Below are 12,887 nucleotides of genomic sequence, written 5' to 3'. Positions count from 1 at the left end.
CCCATTTTTGTGTTTTGTGTAAATATTGGGTTTGACCCTGTTGCAGGAGATGCCTGATGCAGTTTGACTGCACAGACGAGTTTCCTGGAGGTACCCATGGACAACCTGGGACCCAACCACAGTAACAGGTATTTGTGGATCTTGCCTTATCCGTGCCATGCTCCCACTCCGGACTGGTTGTTTCTCCAAGGAGGTGACGCTTCATACCTGAGACTCCCTTTAATGATATGGAAAAGGACCTTCCCGAGGACTTGGTCTGTTGTGTACTATCGAAGAGGATGTCTTTTAACTACTCTAAGTTTAGAACGGATTTTAGCCTTGCTGTCCTGCACAGCGCACACTGCTCAGCTGATTTATGTTGGTGGCTGTGTCCCTTAATCTGCTGCAGAAGCTTCTTACGTCCATTTTGGTGAGGAGCCATCATTTGGAGGGATGCTGGAAGGCATTGATAGGAGGTTGCGTGAAGAAAGCATAGCAAGCAGACTTAAAAGAGGTGACGAATGCTGTCATTCCTTCCTTTCTGTATGTGTTTGCCCTTCTTTCTGGAGAAGCTTAGCATAGTTTAAGAGGAACGTAATGTTTTGGAATACTTGGACTGAGAAATAGCTCTGGAGCTTCAGCACAGAGCAACATAAGCTCTGCAAGGTGCTTCTTCACAGCTTTCCGATGCAGGCAATGCACAGTTGAACGCAGCCAGCTACAGAGCAAGGGGCTGCTGCTGGCTGGAAACCTGCTGCCTCCAGTTCAACTGGGAGACTGGCAAGTCAGTTCCAGTAAATGTCGTTTGGCCTACTTGTCGGTGTCAGAAATGGGGTGGAAGCAAAAGCATTCAAAGACATTGTAAACTATGGGTAGACGTATTCTCTCTGGATGGGGCCGGTGTATGGTACCTGCCTGGGTCTCCCATTCCCAGAGGCTTGATGGGTTCCCAAGGCTCGTGAACGTGATGCAGGATTACAGCTTGCAGAGAAGATAATTCCTCGGCTTGGGTAGTCATTTTCCTTCGTGTCTTTTTCTAGTGGGACATAGGTGTTCGCAGGAAAATGCGGAACGCCTTCCTGCTGCGTTTCGTGCACTGGCTTTGGCCGTTTGGGACTGCTCCACGCTTCAGCTCACCTCTCTGCAGTCGTTGGGACCTTCGGGGGGCTGTGCCTCCAAAATCTGTAAGAGACGCCTGCCGTTCCCATGTTATGCCTGCGGCAGTAGGCACAGGGCACTGCAGCTGGCTCGTGTGCCTAGGCACAAATCATGTAAGCAACGAAACTCAGGGAAGAGCAATGGAATCACAGGAAGTCAGGAGCATCACATGGAGTCTTATTTGTGCTGTGCAGGGTGACTTAAAAGAGGAAAAAAATGCTAGTTGGTGTAAAACAACATTGTTTTTTCTGGAGAATTAAAATGCCTTTATTCTATTTTGGGGGTTAGCTTGGTTTTTTACGCTCTGGAGGAGGGGCAGCGCTGTCCTCTGCAGCTTGCCTTGTTTCGTGGAGCATGTGAGGGAGGAGTTCATTTACTCAATGAATTCAGGATCCAGTTAACTGGACTCTGAAATGGCCAGTTTTGGGGGGAAGCCATTTTATGGGCTTCTGGGGATTCCTTGATGTTCTCTCAACTCCAGTAAAAGTGTCTTAGCACAGCCGTAGCTTCTGTGTCCTTGCAATTAATAGACAGAGCAAACACCGAATGTGCACACATGCACAATCTGGGACTTCTGAGCAAAGTGGTAGGACTAGATCCACTAGAGGCCAGTGCGTGTTGCTGTGTCAAATAAAAATCCCAATGATGTACAGACTAAAACTGTAATTAGAGGGCAGCTCTGAAAAACGATACACAAACTGAAAACGCAAGCAACTTTGGTACGCTGTCTGAGTTACTCTTCGTGGTTTCCTACCCTCCAACCCCTTCCAGACGTGTGGTATGTGATCTGCCAGGGCTGCATGAGAGCAGGGGTGGCTCGTCCCCAGAGTTGCCGAGCTGCCTGCACCCCAGCCAGCTCATCTGACAACACTGTGCCATCTAAACCGTGTATGGATAAAAGTAGGGCAAGGAGAGGTAGAAGACCAGGCGTTTGAAGAGCTGCTTGTCCCTGGTTAAGTATTTGGTGAGTAACAAGGAATTCAAAGAGCAAGATGTTGGGGAGCAAGAGCGCTGAGGTTGTGGCTGGTGACTTCCTAAACACATTTGTGTCACAAGTGGAGCATGCTGGAGAAGGTGCAGAAGGTGGCCCTTGCTCCAGGTGGTCCTTAAAATGCCCTGGGCTTATAGGGGTACATAGCACAAACTTTGTTAGGGATGTGGTTTCAGGCCATAGGAGGGAAATCAGTAAAGCTTGGCTTCAGAGATGCTTCTAGCCCCTGCTCTGCTGGCCACCTACTCTGACGCCTCCCTTAGCTTTGCTCTTGGAGGTTTTCTGGCACAGCTTGGCTAGACTTCAGAATCTGAGAAGAAATCATCTTGGTCCCACGCCTCCATGCTGTGTGCCTGGGATCAAACCATTCACCTGCAAGATGCAAGCTCAGTTGGCCGACACCAAACCCACAGTTGCCTGGTCTTTGAGCAGAGCCCGCTTCTGGTCTCTGGCACCTGTAATTAGAGGCAAGCCCAGAAGGAGAAACAGGACTGATTCCTTGAAGATCTCATCTGGAGGATCAGGAAGGACAGAGCAGATGGCTTCTGTACAGGCTCTGAGGTAGGCTTAAGCTGGGTGGTGTCAACCCTCAGGCTTGACCCTAGTTGTTGGTGTAAACAGTTCCTCTGGGGACTTTCATTATGGAAAGCATGGGCAAAACTGCAAGTCCCTACCTGTCAGTGCTTGGAATCCAAACGGATTGGGCAGGTAGGGCTGAGCTGCCTCCCGCCGTGCCGGGGCACAGCAGCCTTGGCCTCGCCTCACCAGGAGTGGGGAGCTGGCTCAGCCCTGGGCCAGGGGGGACCAGTGCAGCGCGGCATCAAATGTGCCTCTGCCGGGCAGGGGATCAACAGGTCACAGCATCCTCCAGGAAAGAGTCCTCAGAGATGTTGGTGCTGTTTCTTACGGAGCAAGAAGGCAGGCCCTTTGGCTTGGCACCGGGCTCCACAAGATTAGAGCCCTTCTGTCCGAGCGGGATGTGTGCCTGCCCCGCTGCGCACCAGCTTTTTCTCCTTGTGAGGAGCAGGAAGCCCAGGAGGGCCGGCGATGACACGTGGTGGTGGCAGATGCCTATTGAACATGTTTCTGCCTGGTGCTGTGATTACGGTCTCTGTTGTGGGCATGCCATGTGTTGTGGCATCCTCAGCTCCTTCAGCTTCTCACCTTTCTTCCTCCTGCCTCTCCTGGACAGCTTTGCACCCGCTGGAGCTGGGTTAGATGGAGGCATGGAGGTTCTAGCCACACTCTTCTGCGGCTTTGCCTCCATCAGCTGATAGTCATGCATTCCTTAGAATTCTCTATACTGCTCACAGCATGTAATGTTTTTTTGGGAAACTCCTTTGGTAATAAATGCAATCCAAAGGGCAGCCAGGAGAAGCTGTCACAGGTTCCTGCTGGCTGTCGTGTGGGTTGTTTAGCAGGTACTGTGGGTGCAAGAGCGTGTGGTTTCCTTCAGTGTCTCCCCACAGCTCTGCTGACACAGTCCTCTCTCCAAAAAACCTTCTTCTCCAGGATTTTCTCTTCTAGGAAAAGTTCCTTTATTATGATGAGTGTTTCGGGTTTACATATTCATTTATATCTTATGGCTTTATATAGAATGAAAGAGTTGCAAAGACAAGAGTTGAGCTCCAAGAAGAAACTTAAACATCTACCATCCAAACATTGTCTGAGAGTTAAGTCTCTTGAAAGGGACGTTTGACAAATCTATGTGCTTAGCAAGAAGCTGCTTGGGAATTGTTGGTAGGAGACATTGTTTGGATGTATCTGAAGCCCCCCTGACCCCTGGAGTTGATTTAGGGCTTCAGACGGGCACTTGGCCATTTTGTATCTAGACCCATCTTGTAAAGGGTGGGCACGCACCGCGCTCACGAGCAGTACTGCTCCCGTCGGGATAGCTACTGCCTTCGCTGTCGTTGTCTCTAGCCGAGCCCAGTCCTGCATCAAGCAGGAGACTGGCTTTCAATTTCTCCTTTCTGGCCAGGCAACCCACCCCCCCAGGGTCTGTGAAGGCAAGGATGGAAGGGCAACGTGGGCTGTGGGCTGGGTTGAGGCGAGGGGAGCTGTGGGTTTGGGTCCTGACTCTGATGCCTACTTTTATTTTTTTTTTTGTGTTGTGTTTCCCAGGAAAAGGCTTTATGATGCTTGTGTTCAGGCCCACGTAGGGAGGGCAACTGGCTGATTTACTCCGGTGCCATCTGTCACTTTGTTGTATCAATGGAGTTATTTGCATGGAATTCACCTGAAGGAGGAAGTGATCTTGAAAGCTTCTGGTCTAAATCAGAATTTCCTGCTCCTTTTCCAAACTAAGCCTCTACCTAAGGCTCCCCAAGGCCAGAGGGGCCCCATCATGGTCTGTGGTGAGTCCCTGGGGAGAGCAGGAGAAGGACCCGTTGGTCCTTGAAGCAGATGCTGTCCCAGCGCAGCAGCATGAGCAAGGCTGACATCATGGACCCACACACTTTGCATTGGAGCAGCTCATCGCTAGGTGATGGAGCAACCCTCAGTGATCCTATTCTCTTTATTTAACCATTAGAAGTTCTCTTTTCACCCTAGGCTGCCCAGTATTTCACTGCAACACCTCTTCACTTGCGCTGGATGGAAACTGCCTGTGTGAGACTACCCAGCGTCGGGCTGCTTCTGAGCTCCAGAAGTGCTGAGTGCTGGACTATGGGCAGGACTGTGGGATTTGTGCCAGCGGTGAGTGCAGCAGTGTCCAATTTTGGGACCCTGGGGTGAGAAGGGTTGTGAGAACATGGAGGGGGGGCCGTTAGGGAATTACCAACATGGTCAGGACCTGGGGGAGGTGGGCTTGTTCAGTCTGCTCAAGAGGAGGCTGAGGGGGATCTAGCAACATCCCACAAGTGCTGGAAGAACGGTTACAGAGTTGGTGGAGTCAGGCTCTTCGCATCAGTGGCAGGTGATAAACCAAGGGCCAGTGGCCACACAGTGCAGCTTGCAAGGTTCAGGCCAGATATTGGGAAGCCCTCTGTCCCACGGGGGTGGTGCAGCACTTGGACAGGTTGCCCAGAGAGGTCGGGGAATCTCCCTCCTGGACAGCTTTTGAGTGTCAGCTAGACAAAGCTACAGTCCCTCTCGTCTCCTGTTGGCGATGGCCATGCTTCAAGGAGGTTTGGACTGGAGACCTCCAACAAGCATTTTGGTCACTCTCTGCATTCTGGTAAGACCATCAGCATGCTGTCAGAGTTTCAAGGAGAATTTTGGATCTCAATATCTGACATTTTTTGTTTGACACAGTAACCCAGATCTAGACAGATGCTGTCTGCTCCAGCTTACTAGGGTAGCATGATCTCTGTATGAAGAACATTGGTTTGGGAAGTGGGGTAGATGTGGAAAGGAGTCACTTTTGCCCCCTGACCAGGAGGTGGGTGCGAGGGAAGGGAGCTGTTCTAGGCCCCTTCCAGGTGGCTGGAATTCCATTTGAACCCACTCTGAATTTTGGAATAGGAGCAAGGAAAAGTCTACTGTGGCAGCAGACCTCCTGTCGTGTGTGTGCAGTGGTACATGCAGGAGTCACTGGGGCAGTTACCAGCTGCCTCTTTAGCACTGGTGCAGCACAAGTAGCCAGTGAAGGCGAGGAGGGGTGACATGGAGCTGTCTAGTAGCTTTCTTGATGTACTGTGAGCCTCCAGGAGAAAGTCTCCTTCCACAGTTGCCAGCTAGCAAGCTTTTCTGGGAGCAATGAAGCCTGATTCCCCATGGCTTTGTGTTGTGCTTGCACCCCCTCTCCTTTGTGCCCATACTTTGTTCCTCTGCATCCCAGCAAAAGGCCAAGTCCTGCTGCAGGACCTCTCATCTCAGCCCAGATGCCCACGTGCACAGATTTTGCAGGAGCTTTGTTTCCTCATAGTTTTTTTCTTCCTTGGTCCTTTGTTAAACTTAGCTAGAGAAGCTGTACATTGTGGGGGGGGTGGACTGACTGGGGCTTGCAGCAGGATTGTTTCCTTAGGGCAGGAGAGGAGAGCAGAGGTAAAAAGAGAGTCCAGGGAACCCAGCAGCTTACCCATGTCCTCTTATCTGCAGATCTTGAACATAATCATCACAAATATGTCATCATGGCTGAAGTCATAATTAAGTTCAGCATTTTGCTGTCAGCATAATTGCATGAACCATCTTCCTTTCTTGCTATGTCTTGAAACACAGCCTGTTTTATAGACTCTTTGCCAAGTTATTCCATTTTAATGCCGTCGGACTCAGGTTTTGAAAACGCACCTCAGACACAGTGAATACATTGAGTTCCCAGGCCCTGCCTTGTTTTTGTGTATGAATGAGATCAACCGACCAAGCCAAGCATGAAGATGTGTGGTTGAGCCCTACGGAGCGGCTGTGTGCTTGGCGGCACCAAGCCGTCCCGCCGTCCCCTGGCTGTCCTGCAAACAGCTGGTGACACTCCAGCTTTTCCAGGAAGACCTGCAAAAATCTCCTTTTTCCTTCTTAAAATCCAGGCTGCCAAAAGAAGCTTGCCCTCTAGTGAATTGCATTCCTTCAGCCTAAATATGTTTTCACAGCATAGCCTGGTCTTTGGGGAGTTAAAATGAAATGGCAGCTGGCCCTGCAGGGTGTCTGGGGGGAGGGTGGCACCAGGGGCACCCCGAAGAGAACCCTTTTGCCCCTCTGCGCTGGTAAGCTGTGCTGGGATGTGATCTGTCTGGACAGACAGCCAGCTCCCTTTGCCAGGATAAGCTGTAGCTCAGCAGGGGGCTTTTCTGGCAAACACTGTAGAGTTCTAATTAGCCTTTGGTTGGCCTCCAGCGTTTGTTTGTTTGTTTGCTTGTTTGCTTGTTTGTTTTTCTTGCACTGAGTCTTCTTACTCCTAAGATACAAGCAACATGTCCAGCCAGTATCCTGAGCTGCCTGTTTCAGATGTTACCCGTGTTGTTGCTGATAGAACCATCCTGTAAAGAAAAGAGGGGTAACTGTCATCTTCCCCCCTCTTAATGCCTGTCCCCTTTTGGAGTCCTTACGGCAGAAAGCTGGGTTTGGAACACGGCTCCCTCTGCTCCCCCCTTTGCCTCAGCTGCATCGGTGTAGGATACGCATGGAGGAGCTGAGGTGTGGAGAGAAACCCCCGGGGTCTGCATCCCCTGGCTGCGCGGTGGGATTGTGAGGAGTAACGGTGGAATTGTGAGGAGTAATGGTGTGTGGCTCCCCTGCCTGCAGGGCCTTGGGCACCGGAGGGGGATGGACCCAGGAGAGCCGAGGGAAGCGAGGGTGTCTGGAAGGGAACCACGCACGTTGCCCCCATCCTTGGGGTGAGGGCGAGAGTCACCTCCTCCGGGTTACATCCTCTAGAGGCTTGGGGGCTGTGCATGCCGTTGGCAAAAGGACGGATAGCCTGTGCCTGTGCTTGCTGCAGCGTGCGGGGAGGGGGGCTCGGGGGGTGGGCAATGCTGGCTGGCGGCTGGCTGGCCTCTGTGCCTCTGGCCAGCTCTCTGGCTTGCTTTGGGTGGCGCAGGCCCAGGAGAAGCTGCACTGTCTGCCCGTGAGCTCTTGAAAATCACCTCTCTTGTTGCAGGAGATGGCAAGAGGAAAAGCAAAGCAGAGGTAACCTGCCCCTTCCAGATCGTAAGGTCGGGCTACATCCCCAGATCGTGGGCTACATCCCCAGATCGTGGGCTACATCCCCAGATCGTGGGCTGCTCATGAGCAGCAGCCGCATCCTGCACCTTCTGGGAACTGTCTGGAGATCACACCGCGTAGGTGAAGTTTAGAAGTGTGATGTGAATTCACTGCTGCCCTTACAATCGGATTGCGTGACCCTTTGCTTGCAAGCGTACCGATGATACTTGTGAAACCGTATCCTCCATCAGGGCTTCCTTACTGCTGGATTGCTTTGTTAGAGCACTAAAATTGGATGTCTCGTCTTCTGTCTCGCGGCAGCCGTCTCTTTTGTTGGATGGTTTGTCAGCTGCTGTCTGACGTCCATCCTGCCATTCCTTCCCCTCTTCCAACAGAGCCATTGCATTACAGCGGCAGTCACACCTCTGTGTATACGATGCTGTTGATAAATTCCAGTCTGGCTCAAGCAGGAGGCATGGTCCTGAGACAGCCCTTTTGAAGGTCTTCTGTGATGTCTCCCTGCCAGCTGGCTCAGGGGTATGTTCTGTATTAACGCTCCTTGATCTGTCTGCTGGTTTTGACACCGTCGACCAGGATGCCCTTGTGGAATGCTCTGAGCAGATGGTGCATCTGGCTGGGGCTGCTTCAGGTTGATTCAGATCATATCTTGGGGAGAGCTCCTCATTTGCACATTCCATTCCTTCCAGTGGGTTTCTGTCTGCTGCACGGCCCTCTGAGGGGACCCTCCCATTTTGGTGCCAATTGATCTGTTTTGGCTAAGCTGATTAAGCACACACTCACTTCTGGCTGCCTTTGGGCACTCCCCACGCTCCCCGCTCCTCTCCCCAGCCTGTCTCTCCAGCAAAGCAGGGGCACGTTTGCAGCTTTTGGGAGGGTATGTCAGTGCCAGTAGTCGGTCTTGGTGGATCGGTACCCTAAGAGATCCAAGCAGTGCCCAGCCTGTCTGAGGCAGGGAAGGATCTGAGTGTCTTCCTTGTGTACATTGCTCCAGATGTGTACACCTGGCTGCTAGTATCTCTACTGCTATCTCCACCACAGTGCCAAATCTGAGTGATGCTGTCAGCCGGTGGCTGGTTTGTTATGCCAGGCGCTGCCTCTGCTGTTGCAAATCCTCGGGGGATGTTCCCCTGGGGTCACTGTCTGACAGAGGTGTGCCAGCAGCCCCAGGTACTCGGGCTGTAGGGTTGCTCACTTATCACCTGCTTGTTGGTATATGTGGGGGAATTTTTGGCTCGGCATAGTATTTGGATGCTGTTCTCTGTGTAAAACCAGAGCGGTGTGACATTACAAGGATTGACAGGCCAGTATACACCTTTGGGCTTTAGATGTGTGTGAGAGCTGTGGCCAGAGAAAACAGCTCGTTTCTGAATACAGCAAACAGAAGTTACCTGGGCTTGAGTAGGCCTATTTTATGTAGAGGATTTCTGTTTGTGAATGTTGTCATCTAAATACTTCCATAGACTGGGAAAGTAAGGTGGAGAGGTGACGTGACTTCCCCCATAGTCACGCAGCAGGCAGCTGGCAGGCGTAGTAACGCCCCAGCCCTACCCACCGGAGTGCATTGCCGCTGTACTTTCCCTTCCTGAGACGCAGCCCATGGTATTCCTTCATGTATATCCCCTTCCCTTGTTCCTTCTTCCAGCCTGTGGGGCGAAGTGGAAGGGGGGGGATGGATTTGGAAAGTCTGGGTTGCTGAGCTCCATCTGGAAGACAGAGCTCCACAACTCACCCTACTTGCCCCCAACACCCTGCTCCAGGATTCCAGCGGAGGAACCAGGTGTTGACAGGGATCAGCTTGGTTGGTATGTTCTTACCATCTCCAGCAGTGGGCTAAAAATCCCCCTTCTCCCCAAAGGTGACAAATGCTGCCGGTTGTTGTGCTGTGCATCCGCGCTGTGCAAACCCTCGTGCCTCAGAGCAGCAATTTCAGGATGAAACTCCAGAGGTTGCTTCTTTATGGGCTACACATTGTACCTGAGCTTTGTCACGAGCGAGGTGATCCTACCCTCTCTGTCATTATGTTCCCCACCTGGAATTCCCCACGCAAGCAATAGCAGCGTAATAAAAGCCAACAGACGAGCGGGTTGCTTGGCTCGGCTTTGAAGTGGGAGCGTTTGGAGCTTTGCCACACTCACATCGGGGCTCCGCCGTGTGTCCGCGTGGGCCGTGGGGCAAGCGGGTGGGTTTGGGTGCTGCACAGCCCCTGCTCTCCCGGGCTGGAGTGGGGGGCCGTCAGGTGGGAAATAAAGAGAACCTGCTTGCATCCCTGCTGCAGGAGACGCTGCAGAGGGAGCTCAGCCCCGCTCAGACAGCAGGGAACCCCACACTGTCAGCACGGCACAGGTCCTGGGGTGCTCAACAGTTTCACCCTTCGTGGAGCCGCTTTGCTGAGTTTTTCTCTTTCAGTTCATCGTATTTTTTCTTGGTGAAATCTGTCTCCTGAAACTGCACTAAAGGTATGCACCAGAATCACCTGATCCTCTTGAAATCTTCACGCATCAGCTCTGGCTTTAAATTAGCTGGTGTCCAGTGGAAATCTCGGCAGCATCTGTCATGCCTCCCAGGGGGATGTATTTTGGCAGCTTTGCCTCTGAATCTTCTTTTATCTGGCTTTTCACCGAGCCTAGCTTCACCAAATTTAGCAGGACTTCATGTGGGTTAAGTGCTGTGTGCTGTAATTTAGCAGAATCCAGCCTGCTCAAAGCAAACCTGGGCCATTTTTGCTCTTCATTTTCCTTAAGTAAAACTGTGCTGCATAAAAGCTGGTCCCGGGATGGTCTGAAGCCAGGAAAGGGTCGGGAGCATGGCACGATTGCCTTTCACGCTTGATGCAGTGTGCAAAGGAGGATGGGGGAGAAACCGATCATTCAAACAGCAATTAAAAACACCCAGGGGAAAGTTTGTGAGCTTTTGTTTGGGGTTGTGCGAGATAACCTCTCTCTTGCACTTTCAAGGGGAACGGGACAAAGTCCTCCCTGCCTCACGTGCAGCACCAGGAGCCGGGGTGAGGGGCAGTGCCAGGGAGGTGGGGAGGGGGCTGCACGTGCAGGAGGTGAGCAGAGGGAAAATGGATTACTCCAGCAGCATCGCAGAGGAAAGCAGTAGAGAGCTGAGGGCAGGGCCCAGCCATCCTGCGTGGTGCTGTGGGACTGCATGTTCTCCCCCAGGACACCGAAGGGTTGCTCCGTTCTTGAATGACTGTGTTTCTTCTTTCTCCAGATCATAAACTGGGTGGCACCTGCAGGCAGCCAGCTCCCGCTCGGTACGGAGGTACAGCCAGGGCCACACATGCCCACAGCGCCTCAGAGCAGCTCCCCTGGGCTGGAATCTGGCTTTGCTCCGCTTCTACAGGCATCAGTTGCTCTTGCAATCAGCAGTCGCAGCTCAGCTGTCACCTGTGGGCTTGTTTCCTAGAGCTTGTTCCACTGTGATGTCAGGGTTTCACTAGGCTTTTGCAAATAACACGCTGACTTGAAGGGGAGAAGGAAGGGATGCAGCTTTGAGAGAAGAAAATACCTGTGGGCATCGCTTTTTGGTGGCTCCTTCCTTGAAAACCTGGTAAAAATCCCTGTGCTCTTTCTTTTCAGAGCCCAGCAATCGCATGGAGTGTTTGCCCTAGCTGCCAAGAAATTTTGGGTAATCCTATGCTCGGTTTATTTACCTTCCAAGCGGTCTGTGATGCAGAGGGCATGCAGCAGCTGTCGTACTGCGGTGTTGTACAAACACAAGGCAGGTGTGAGCTGGCATCCCGTCTCTCGTATGTCGGGTGTAATCGCAGGAGCTGCCACATTTCCGCCAGCTGGGCCAGTCCCCAGTGTATTCTTGTGGATATTGTATTCCCGTAAATATAGATCGTCATACCACGCTGAAATGCTCTCCCCATCGGGATGCTCCCCACCAGTTACCGCGGTGGATGAGCCCCTGGCTGCGCTCTGGTTTCAGATACCAGAGGGGAGAGGTTGCAAACCCTGCCCACGCTGAGGTTTCCCTGTGGGGGGCACGGGGAGCTGCACCGTAGGGCTTTGCAGACTTGAACGTCTGCAAAGGATGCAGCACAGACTGGGTTACCTTGGTTTGGAAGGGGCTGCCCATGGTCGGCACCGTGGCAGGCTCTGGTTGCTGCTGGAATTTCTGACTCTTGTGCTTTGGAGTTGGGATGTGGTCCTAAGTGGAGCACAGCCTGTACGGGGAAGTCTTTCTCGGTGGCAGTCATTCCCATGCTTGTTTTTCTCACAAGTGTGATGTACATGTATTATTGTTGGCCTCCCAAAGCAGGTTTTGCAGTCAGCCATACCACAATTACATGTGAAAGGAGATCTTTCAAAGAGAGCAGCGTGGAGTTTCTGCTCCCCTGGCCTGCCTGTGCTGCATCTCCTCCAGAAGACACTTCACCTCCTTTTTGGCAAATCTGTGCTCCTGTAACACAAATGAAGAAACCACCTGGAAAGCCAGTGAGTGCTCCCTGTGGGCTGAGTTGTTGTGGGCAGCTGGGGAATCATGGATCTGGTAAAGGGGTTGGTTGTGCAGACTTTGGACCAGATCAGAATCCCAAATTCCCCTGGACTGGGGAACAGGTAGGGTGCCAAAACTCAACTCTGAAAACAACCTTTCCCCCTGCGAACAGCCAGTGCTGGTGTGAGCTGAGAAAAGCCTTCAGCCCCTGAGCAGACGAGGTGAGATACGTTCCTCTTTGGGGGCAAACCTGCAAAGGAGGATAACGTGGCAGGAGCACAAGGTGTGGCGAAATTGCTGGAGAAAATGGTCCCCAGGAGTCAAACTGGGAGTTCCCGCGTGCTGCAGGCATCAAAGCAGCCCCCTGAGTGCAGGTGGGAGCCTGAGCCGGCCCCCGCGCTGCGGCCAGACTCCACATGCCTCTGGTTTTCTTACTCATGCCTTAATCTTTTTATTCCCTTAGGGAAACTCATAAAAGTAATTGTAAAAGCTTTGGCAAGGCAACAGGAGGAGAGGAGAAGCACAGGGGAGATCTCTGCCCCAGCTCCCCCCTTCCTGGGGGCACCCATGCAGGGACCTCCTGCCTGGGCTCCCCCAGCTCCCCCTCGTAGCTGTGTTGGCTGATCAGGAAACTTTCCCTGGAGAGAGTGAAGGCCATGGAAACAAAATCCAAGTCCTCAGCCCATCAGGGGTCCTCACCGACGGGCCG

This window comes from Falco rusticolus, chromosome 13 (assembly GCF_015220075.1).
Source record: "Falco rusticolus isolate bFalRus1 chromosome 13, bFalRus1.pri, whole genome shotgun sequence".
Taxonomy (NCBI): domain Eukaryota; kingdom Metazoa; phylum Chordata; class Aves; order Falconiformes; family Falconidae; genus Falco; species Falco rusticolus.
The sequence above is the reverse complement of the archived record's forward strand: the minus strand, read 5'-3'. Positions refer to the sequence as shown.